Source organism: Macadamia integrifolia, chromosome 3 (genome assembly GCF_013358625.1).
Source record: "Macadamia integrifolia cultivar HAES 741 chromosome 3, SCU_Mint_v3, whole genome shotgun sequence".
NCBI lineage: Eukaryota > Viridiplantae > Streptophyta > Magnoliopsida > Proteales > Proteaceae > Macadamia > Macadamia integrifolia.
Genome location: NC_056559.1, coordinates 10,998,917 through 11,009,188, shown reverse-complemented (window position 1 = coordinate 11,009,188; position 10,272 = coordinate 10,998,917). Strand labels below are relative to the sequence as shown.

General features: G+C 37.4%; 1 pseudogene; it reads left to right on the top strand.

The window, feature by feature from the left end:
* LOC122072822 overlaps positions 1 to 10,272 on the top strand; it is a 13,632-nt pseudogene that overhangs the window by 946 nt on the left and 2,414 nt on the right.

The window sequence follows — 10,272 nt, the reverse complement described above, 5'->3', positions numbered from 1 at the left end:
GAAGAAAGAAAATTCAATAACTATATATGGCTAAGTACATCAACGTCCAGATTAGTGTTGTCTATGTGTGATAGTTTGGTAATGATATTAGTAGCAACAAGTTTCATGAGTATAACTACTTCATTTGTAGGCCTGAGCATGTAGGCTGGCATAGATACAAAATAATCAACATCGAGAAAAAGAGGGATTATGCTCCAAGGCCATGTTGTCGTAGTGCTTTCAAGTAGTGTGTGACTTAATTCCTCTGAATCGCCCCATACATCCCCTATATTCCACCCATCATTGCATACTCGTTTCAGCCCATTAGAAATCCTCTAGCACTGGCTTCAAAGGTTTCACTTATCATCATGTAATCAACATATAATGAGACACATTTTCCATTGTTAATGCAAGTAGCCCAGGCAGAGATGGTTTTATTAGTATGAGTGGTAGCTGAACATACATGTACGGGTGTGGGTAGGGTAGGAAAACATATTATATCAAGAATTGTTGGTTGGGGAGAAATCACCTGGTTTCTAATAGTTTGACAGTAATTGTCAATCCATTGCTTGATGGGGTTGATGATAGAAAAGGGGTTAGGTTTTTCATGAGCAAAAACGATTTTATTTTTATGTGCCCATAGGAAATAGCAGGTTATAATAAAAATAGTAAGGAAGTTATTCAAATCATTTGCAGGTATAATATTAGAATTAAAAAAAGAAAGTATAAGAGACTTAAAAGATAAAGCACGTAAGTTTTCTGTTCTGAAACCAAATGGGCCAACTGCCCATATTCTCTTGGAAAATTCACACGAAAGGAAGGTGTGCCAAAGAGATTCATGATGAGATTGGCAAAGTCCAAAAGTTGGATCAACGTCCATCCATTTTCCCAGGATGTCTTTGGTTGGGATTCCACCAAGAGCAACTCTCCAGAAAAAAATCTTAAATTTTGAGTGGACAATGAGTCTCCAGAAGAAGTGCCACCAGTGTAAGTAAAGAGACGAGCACATACACCTGTTAGATGGTCCAACTGAATTAGTATAACTGCCATATGCTAAAAATTTGGATGCCATTTTGGTGGTTAAAGTCCCTTTTTTTTAGAGATGACACCACCATCTATCATTGTCAGAGGAAATGGGAGTTCACAAAATTTTAGTGGTGAGGGGTATAGGAATCATAGATGAAAGTAAACTAGCATTCCATTAATTACCTAAAACGACATCACTAACCCACATGGAGGATGAGTTCAAATGGTTAGCAATATCAAAATTAGGAATGCTAAAGTTGGGAATGGAAGGGATCCATGAGTCAGTCCAGAATCTAGTTTTGTTTTCCTTCCCGATTTTCACATATACCTTTTTCTTGAGGATAGGAAAGATACTTACAATACTATTCCAAGTAGGAGAATCACTTTTCTTCAAAGTGAGAGGATAAAAAACAGATCTGTTAGGAAAGTATTTATCCGTTAAAATCTGTGTTCAGAATGCATTATTCTCAAAAATAAGGCTCCATCCAAGCTTCAACAAAGGAGATTTGTTTTGAGTTTCAGAGTCCTTAATCCGAGATCACCTTCATGTTTTGAAGGCTTTTGTCTTGATATGAGAACATGAGAACTTCACATGTGATTGCAAACCACATAGGTGAGGATATGATTCCAATAAATTCATAGTGATCAAGGTGAATTTATTGATCAAGGTTTGAAACCTTGGATCCAATTAGATATAGGATCAGTCACCTTCAATTTTAATTCATATCGCATGAAATTAATCTCAATTCTATAAACATAATGATAATACCCTCTGGTAAAAATTTTGAAAAATTCCAAGAAATTATTTGACAGCATAAACCATTAACCCACTTGGGACAGAGAATATTTTAAGATTCGAAGTTGTGAAAACGCTTACACTGAAATCAAACTGTTTAATACCTAATCCTACACTTGGAATTTTTAAACATCTAAAATCTCTGCATACCCTTCAACTTTCTTTCTCAAAGTGGTAGGTAATTATTACGAGTCACATTACATCTAAACACCCACAAAGTCTTACAAAATTTATTATGTAACAATCATGATACTACAGAATGTATTTATAATGGGTTTTTTATATGTATTTATGTTCATTTTTTAGTGACATAATATTTTTTGTCCCCAGTTTTACCATACAACATTTTTTTCAACAGAAGTGTTCTAAATGAATAGAAATGCCAACAAGTATTTCTGACTCGGAAATACTAATTTGGAATAAAAAAAATTATCATATACAACCTTACTATACTTCAATTAAATAAGAACTAATTAGCTTAAAAAAAAAAACACATACTTTAGTGATCATACCTATATTCTATGTTTTTAGGTAGATAACAAAACAAAATTTATGGGTAAAAATGGATTATATTATTTTTACCCAAAAAAAAAAGAGACTATATTATTACATTTAGAAGGCCACTCATACTTAAAGAATATTTTCACAAAAAAAAAAAAATAAATAAATAAAAGTATATGAGCATTACCTAAGCTTCCCATATCATAAAGATAAAGAGATATAAAATACAAGTCCTCAATTCCCACATCAGCTTATCTTATCTGAGTTCAGTTTTTGTCTGCCATTCCCCAATCCAAGTAGTGGCGCCTCTGCCTCTGAAAATTTATATATTTAAATCTTGGTAAAGTTTAGAGGTCCCCAGGGCCCCTAAGAAAGCTGGCAATCCAATAGAATAATGACATTTGTATTTTTAAAAATTTTAAACTTTAAGAGTAATAATATAATATTAATGTATTTGGTTGATGGGTTCATTAAATAACTATAATAATAATAATTTTTTTTTTAGACGTGTTTGAATAGGGTGAAACTAAGAGGAAAATGAGTCTTTTTCTGATTCATATTCTCTCTTACATGAATCACCAAGGTTTAAAAGAATGGAATCAAGATTCAAATTGGTCTTGATGGAAATTGATTTGGATCAATCAATAATCGGCCAAAATATACCTTAACTTTAAAAATTCAATATTGACTTATTGACCCAAGTAAGTTAGAATCACGATTTCCATTTGGCCAGTCTGATTCAGATTCTTAAAAAACACTTAGAAACAACATTTTGATTTGTTGTAAAATATTTTATTATAATTAGTACTTTATATGGAAAAATGCTCTCTAACCCTAAGGCATATACCATGTCAACTCACATGTGTATTAATATAATATTTTTAAAGTGAAAAAGTTAATGATTAAAAATCAAAATGTGAGAGAGTCGATAGTACTCTGCTTGTTCAGAGAATCCTCTCCTATTTTACATAAATAACTTCCTCCATGTAATTTTTTTTTCAATGTTTATTTATTATTTTATATTTAAAAATATTAAAAATATCTATTTTACAGGAAAAAATATTTTCTTATTTAACTTTTTTACATGGAAACAAATGAATCCAAGAGGAAAACATTAAACCCACTTTTCTTTGTAAACTATCATCTGTGTATACCTCTTTAATAAAATTGGCATATAGAAAAAGAAATATCAATTGGTTTGTCTTGATGCAAAAAAAACATGTACCATTTGTTGTTATCGAAAGACATCATAAGGTGAAGAAGAAAATATCGAAACTTCTTTCTTAGGGAAGCCAATGTAGTGGCTTATTTCCTAGCCCAGGGAGCCTTGTCTATAGTAAGACAGCTTAGTCAAATTCTATTTCTTGACTCCTTCAGTTATGCATGATAAATGCCTCGAGCCCAACTAATCTTGATCTTCGATTAAATATCTTCTGCCATAATTAAAATAAATTAAAAAAAAAAAGAAAAAAAAAAAGAAAAAGAAAAAGACCAAGACATCATAAATGGTAAAATTTACTTAGGGGTTCTTATTACAAAAACGGAAAGAGTGGATTCAACTTCGCAGAAGGTTCATTTTCAATTCAGCCCCTGACATCTATGGAACTAGTATGGTACTACGGTGGAGACCACAAAAGAAGAAAGTCAAGCTTGGAGGGTTATACTAAGGCGGCTAGATTAGCCATATACAAGATTAAAATATCGTTATCGATCACTGTATCGATCGGTCAAAATTAAGATACGTATCGGAGAGTATTGTATTGTATCGAAGATACACTAAGATACGCTAAAGATACACACATAAATGGATATGAAACATTTTTTTAAACACTTTTGCATAAAGAGTTTGTTAAAAAAAGCTATTGATAACATGTATTATGCATAAACACTAAATTGAGGGTATCGTACTAAGAATTCAAGGTTTGTAGTTGTCCCATAAATGTAAAATCCGTATTCCCAACATTGATTTCCACTTTAGTTAAAGAGAAATATGGCTGACAGCAACTTTAGAACAAAAACCCTTCAAAAAATCGTGTTGTTCTGAAAAATTACCCATCTTGGCCATTATATGACCATAGCGCACTGTATCGGTATATACCGATACTCACCGATACATATTGATACTCACCGATACACCGATACTCACCGATACATATTGATACTCACCGATACGTACCGATATATATCGATACTCACCGATACGTGCCAATATATACCGATACGTACCGATCGATACATACTGATACTCGCCGATATGTACCAATACATACCGAAACGTATATTTTACTTCAATTTTATAATTTTCATAGTCGTATCGAGGCATATCGTATCGTATCGATGTGTATTGGTACTGTATTGATGCATATCGGTATGTATTATAAGATATATATCGATACGAAAGGATTTTAAAAATTTAATGTATCGTATCGATGTGTATCGTATCGGTTGGCTAAATTTAAGATACGTATCGGAGAGTATCGTATCGGTATCGGTATCGGAGATACTTAAAACCATGGGTGAGGCTTAAGCGCCTATGGGTATGTATCAAAACATTCGATGAGTTCCAGCACTTTAAATCTGTTGATGATTTAGATCGGTAAAGATGATTTCTCACTGGGTATGTATGTTGGCTTTCGAAGCTCTGTTTTGAGGTTTTATGAAAAATGATTCATCATTGGTGGTGTTGATCGGATTTTATTGTGAAATCTGGGATGTTCTTGGGTTGTTGGTGGAATTTTCTAGTTGTTTTTTGTTGCTGTTATTTCAACATTTGCATCCTGACTGGGGCTTATGAATTTGGTGTTTGCAACCTGAACAGTCAACCCTTCCCTTTTACTGTACAATAGTAGCTTACATTAGCTGTTAGTTTTCTTTTGATGCTTATGGTGATTAGAGAAGGGAATTGATTTTGGGATGGAATAGATGCAAATGAACTCTCAGTAGATGTTAGGTGGATTCCTTTGCCTATCCTTCTATTAATTTTCTATAATTATTCAGTTCACTCCTTCACTATTCTAGGACCCTGTGATTCCCCCTCTTTTCTAGTTATCTTTTGCTAGTTTTGATCTCTCATATTTCTCTAGCTCCTAATCTGTATAACATGAAATTAATCATCTGATCTCTATTCTGCGAGATTTTGCATTATCCTTCAAGTTCTAGTTCTGAATCCTTGAATTCTAATTTGTTGGATACCAGTCCTAGAAACACTAGGACTCTTTTGTTGTTTGGTAATATCCTTCTAGTTGATAAGACTACCTGATCTTTGGTGATGAGGCACGCTCCCGCATGTGCGAGGTCTGGTGATGGATTTGTTTAATGTGGTTATGACTCGGAAATCTTTTTTTTTTTCTTCTTTCCTGGATAGGTAGAGCCCAAAGCAGAGTTGAACTCATGACCTCTTAATTGTGAGCTGTTGGTCCTTGCCGACTGAGCTATCACCCTGGGCTGACTTGGAATTTTAAGTCTTCATGTATTTTATGGTTTAGTTTTTCAATTGATATGTTCTATTTCTTTAATCTAACACCTAGTTGGGTATTGGAATCGGAGTTTTTCTTTTCTTCTTTTTGAGAGGGAGATATGTATTGGTAGTCCCAAAAACAATGGGACCAATAGAAACTTCATAAGTGCTATCAGCCAATATGGATCGGTTTTCCCAAATAGGAAATCGCATATCAATTATCTTGTATCCCATTGATACAACCATCTACCATATTTCACTCTTCAAATACATGGTAAGTGGGGTGGCTGTAATAAAAAATACAACCAGGCTTGTCTTCACTCTCCATACATATGGTAAGTGTGGATATGCACAATCATCTACCATATACACTCTTCATATATATGGCAGGTGTGGATCTTATACCATTATAAAATCATAACATATGATAACCTTGTATTCTATAGATGGCATGTGCATATTCTGTAATTCTCTTAAGATAGTATCCTCATGTATATAAATAGGACTTATATCAATGAAAGATCACAAGGTATTCATTCACTATTTACCGTTCTAGCATGGTATCAAGAGCTAGGCACGACTAAAGCAAAGACACATATTTTTTTTAAGGCTCCAATGAGCCAACGTGAACGATCTCTCTTCTTGTTGTTGGTACTCTTCTCGACTCGTGACTCTCTTCACCAACCTACTATAGCCGTTGTCATCACCCCTCCCCAGCCCCCACCTCCTCAAACTCATGAACACCCTACTCCTCTCAACAATAATGCAACCATACCCATCGCCCCTCTCTAGCCTACTCCTACGCCCACCACCATCATTGCCCCCTCCCACATGCTCTCATCATTTCCTTTCCATTAAGCTTGAGCCCAAAATTTTTTAATTTGGAAGACACAAATAACACCCTTCCTTAAAAGGGCAAAACATCTTTGGATACCTAAATGGCACCATTCCATGCCAATCCGACCCTGTGGCTGCCATTACTTGGCATCGTCAGGATAATGCCCTCATGAGCCTGCTTATTGCATCACTCAGTGAAGAGGTTTCTCCACTTGTTGTTGGGAAGACTACCAACCAAGAAATATGGACACTCTCACCACTACATTTGCTTCTCCATCCATAACTAGGGTGCTCTCCTTGCACCTTGCGTTACAAGATCTGGTTCACAAACCAAATGAATCCATCTCTACATTTCTTCACCGAGCAAAGATGATAGGTGCCGAACTTTCTGCTGTAGGAAAATCCCTCCCAATGGAGGACTTTAATAGCTATATTTTTTGAGCTCTCAGATCAGAGTATCGAGACCTTATCACCTCCTTGTTATGTTACATAGAGCAATTGTCCTACACAGACCTTCATGCTCTGCTTCTCAGCCATGAGTTTCTCCATGGAATATCTTTCAATAAGTTAACTGAAGTTTCATCAATTGTTGACTCCCCTGCTGCCTATAGTGTCCAGCCTCAGCCTAGCCAAGGTAACAGTTATGACCAACCATGATCCTCCTCTCATTGTGGCTCATTCCGTAGTTGCAGAGGAAGAGGGCATGGTCAGAATGACCGTCTCTATTATGTCATTTGCCAGTGTACCAATCATACTGCTATGACCTGCTATTATTGCCAACAACCATACCAATTATCATACCCTAATGCTCTCAATGCCAATCCACTATTCCCTCCCAACTACCCCCATCCGCCCATCACACAGCCCCATACCCAATTCGCGCCCCTACAACCTACACATGGTTTCCGGACACTGGGGCTACTCACCACGTGACCCCAGATCTGGACTCCCTCTCCTCCTATGATCCATACTCTGGTCCAGACAATCTCCATGTTGGTAATGGTAAGGTCTCATCATCTCTAATACTGGTAAAGTAGTTCTCTCTTCTCCCTCTCACTCCTTTCAACTCTATAATGTGTTACATGTACCTACAATAACTAAGTCTTTACTTTCTGTCCAAAAATTTTGTACTGATAATGATGTATTCTTTGAATTTCACCCCTCTTTTTTTTGTTGCCAAGGATCAGCGAACCAAAGCTTCTCTTCATACCGGTCCAAGTAAAGATGGCTTTTACACGTTCTCTACAGCCACAGGAATCAAAGATTTAGAATTCTAGCATGGGGATGGCCAAGTTAATAATGCCAACCATTATAGGACATCATCTTAGCAATATTGGCAAACAGATTAGGAACTGTGGCTGTAGAGAACGTGTAAAGGCCATCTTTACTCGGACCTTTATGAAGAGAAGCTTTGGTTGGCCGATCCTTGACAACAAAAAAAGAGGGGTGGAATTCAAAAAATACATCACTATTCGTACAAAATTTTTTGACAGAAAGTAAAGACTTAGATATTGTATGTACATGTAACACATCAGAGAGTTGAAAGGAGTGAGAGGGAGAAGAAAGACCTGCTTTACTAGTATTAGAGATGATGAGACCCTTACCATTACCAACATGGAGATTGTCTGGACCAGAGTATGGATCATGAGAGGAGAGGGAGTCCAGATCTGGGGTCACGTGGTGAGTAGCCCCAGTGTCCGGGAACCATATGTAGGTTGTAGGGGTGGGAGGTGGGTATGGGGCTGTGTGATGGGGCGGATGGGGGGTAGTTGTTGAGAGGGAAGGGTGGATTGGCATGGGGAGCATAAGGGTATGATGGTTGGCGCAGCTGTTGGTGATAATAGCAGGTTGCAGCAGTATGATTGGTATGCTGGCAAATGACACAATAGAGATGGCCATTCCGACCATGCCCTCTTCCTCCGTGACCACAGAATGAGCCACAATGAGAGGCGGATCGTGGTTGGTCATAAGTGTTACTTTGGCTAGGCTAAGGCTGGACACTATGGGCAGTAGGGGAGTCAACAATTGAGAAAACTTCAATTAACTTATTGAGAGATGTTCCATGGAGAAACTCATAGCTGAGAAGCAGAGCATGAAGGTCCATGTAGGACAATTGCTCTGTGCGGCATAATAGGAAGGGGATAAGGTCTCGATACTCTGATCTGAGAGCTTGAAAAATATAAATATTAAAGTCCTCCATTGGGAGAGGTTTTCCTGCAGCAGAAAGTTCGTCAGCTCTCATCTTTGCTCGGTGAAGAAATGTAGGGATGGATTCATCTGGTTTGTGAACCAAATCTTATAACGCAAGGTGCAGGGAGAACACCCTAGTTGTGGATGGAGACGCAAATGTAGTGGTGAGAGTGTCCCATATTTCTCGACTGGTAGTCTTCCCAACAAGTGGAAAAACCTCTTCACTGAGGGACACAATAAGCAGGCTCATGATGGCATTATCCTGGCGACACCAAGTAATGGCAGCCACAGGGTCGGATGGGCATGGAATGGTGCCATTTAGGTATCCAAAGAGGTTTTACCCTTTAAGGAAGGGTGTTATTTGCGTCTTCCAAAATAATAAAATGTTGGGCTCTAGCTTAATGGAAAGGAAATGATGAGATGGCATGTGGGAGGGGGCGGTGATGGTGGTGGGAGTAGGAGTAGGCAGGAGAGTGGGAGTAGGAGTAGGCAGGAGAGGGGCGGTGGGTATGGTTGCATTATTGTTGAGGGGAGTAGGGTGTTCATGAGTTTGAGGAGGTGGGGAGGGGTGATGATAGCGGCCATAGTAGGTTGGTGAAGAGAGTCATGAGTTGAGAAGAGTACTAGCAAGAAGAAGAGAGATCATTCACGCTGGCCCGTTGGAGCCTTAAAAAAATATATATGCCTTTGCTTCAGTCATGCCCATTGTTAGTAAAAACAGGAACGGCAAAAAAACAAAGATGTACGGTACGGGTTTTAAACAGATAAAAACGATGAACGGTACAGTCATAAAAACAGGGAACGAAAAACGGACGGAAACGAACTATTAAATGTGTAGTTTTCAAAAAAAGGAAACCACAAAAACGATAGTATATTCATGTAATTTGAGAGATTATTACCTGCATCTAATGTTCTGAATTACAACAACATCAAACATTCATGCATATATCACAGGTTGAAACGAAAGGTAATAGAAGACAGAAAGGAATCCTCGATATCGAAAAAGGGTTTCCTCCTAACTGATTTCTTTCTTCTCGTTCTCCTTGGAAGAATAAAATCTATAACAAATTAAATCGAAGCAAAACCACAAAATGGTTATAGAACATAACATATCAACAAGCAAAAGTAAAACGCTGATCATCTACTATCTCAGGAAGAAGAAAAATAATAATTATCTTGGCAAATGTTTCACCAAATCAAGAACGAACATTTAAAAGGCTGAAACTTTAGTAGAAAGACAGTTCGATTAGGAGAGAAGCGGTAATAACCTTGGAGCCTTGGACTGACCGACTACAATTCTTGGAAGAGAGAAGGCGAGCAGCAGTTCAGCACTTCAGCGGGATTTGTCATTTGAGTGTTTGACGACCTTTGAGCTTAGCAGTTCAGCACTTCAGTTCACTTAGGAGAGGAGGAGGACGAGAGGTTGGGAACTTGGGCTGGGTGGCTGGGGCAATCTAATCACATATGAGATAGGAAAAGTGAAAAA